Here is a 1784-nt window from a genome sequence, read left to right on the forward strand (position 1 = left end):
ATATATTAGTACTTTTGTTTCTGTAAACTTATTGGGTCTGTAGAAATAGGGAGTGTCTACTATCTCAGGGTCTAGATGCATGGGAGCCACTGTGCTGGTTGGGAATAAGGCTATATTGACAAAATTAAACAATGTACATCTTTTAATCCTTGTGCTGTGTTTAATTTTCATTTTTATTTTATTTTTACATCCTAAATTTATATATTTGTCCTTTAATTCATTTTAAAAAAAGAAATGAAACGTTTTACACTTCCCTTTAATTCATTTTTTTACACTTTCCTTGATTGGTTATATGTTAGCTAAATTGTTAACAAATATGTTAGGAAAGTTAGGAATTCTAAAGTTTGGGAAAACCAAACTATTGGAATTCAGAGACATGAGAAAGAACATGAATTGCTTGATATTATTAATTGAACATCATACAAGCTTTGTATAGAAAACTAAAGGAAATTCAACTAACTAAACAGAAAATGTAAACTAACTATAACCAGAAAAGGAAAGTAGGCTTAGAGTAGCTTAGAATGGGTCTGTATAGATTTGTATACTAGTCACTTGGTTTTTGATGCACACACTATATCTTTCTTTGTTTCGACCACCAGTCTTTGTTCATACACTAGCCAGAGCAGTTGGTGTTCCTTCTTTGATCAAAAGGCTCAATAGAGAGATGAATACTATGGGTATGTTGTTATTTTGTGATTGTGTTTGGACGAGACTGTTTCTCGATATATTGAACTAAAACTTTCAGATATTAGTTATAATTGCCCGACAATTTCGATAGTACAAATTTAATGATTAAAAGTCATAATCAGGGACAAGTTTAGGTAACAATCTCCTCCCCTGTCTAACATAATCAGGATTAGGATGAGATAAAGAATTTAAAGATAGTATGGTGGGTACAACAACAGCAAAACAACACTCTTTTTTTCTTCTTTTTCTCTCACAGTCATTTTCCCTATCTAAATAACTGTCCTACATACCATGATCGAATATATAAAAGGGATACATAGTCAAAAGATTTTATTAGACGTAGGGAAATATAAATGTTGGATTCTTGTTAAAAAAAAGTCACCAAAATCTTATTGATTATATCTTAGAATAAGGACTAGATGAATTATCAGTCATGTAGACTTCTTCAATATCTTCTTTGAATATTTGATGAAGTAAATATTAATAATATAAGAGGAATGTTAACAATGGCCCTTAAGATATAGTTTAATTAACATCCCTATTTTGTAAGTGTGGCATTTTCCTTACTTCAATTTATTAATAAACTTTTACTTATAAAAAAAGAAAGTGAAACAAATAATTTTAAAATATGTTGCATTTAACATAGCGAAAAATGTTAGAGTAGCTAGTTGTTTAATAAAAGCTACTATAATAATATTAATTAAAAACCCATTGAGGAGGGACCATTGTTAATAAAAGTTACTACATACAAGGTTTATTTTAACAACAAAATTGTAATAACCATATATACTTGTCATCTTCAAGGTCATAGTGGAAAACAACAATGTTTATTTTAACAACAAAATTGTAATATTCATTAGTCTTCATTCTATTTTTAGGATCACCTTCTTTTTATATAATCAAACTAAGGATTCTCTCCAATACCTTCTAAATACATCCTTCCCTCTCTCATTTTACTTGTGCTTTTGTGCTGCTTGCTTAATGTTCTTTCTTATTCATGTTATGTAAAAAGTCTAGATGCTCCTCATAAATGTTTTCCTTCTTTTCACTTCATTGACAGATTGTAGTTCTGTGTATGAGTGTGTTGGTGCTAATGC

This window comes from Lupinus angustifolius, chromosome LG11 (assembly GCF_001865875.1).
Source record: "Lupinus angustifolius cultivar Tanjil chromosome LG11, LupAngTanjil_v1.0, whole genome shotgun sequence".
NCBI classification, from domain to species: Eukaryota; Viridiplantae; Streptophyta; class Magnoliopsida; order Fabales; family Fabaceae; genus Lupinus; species Lupinus angustifolius.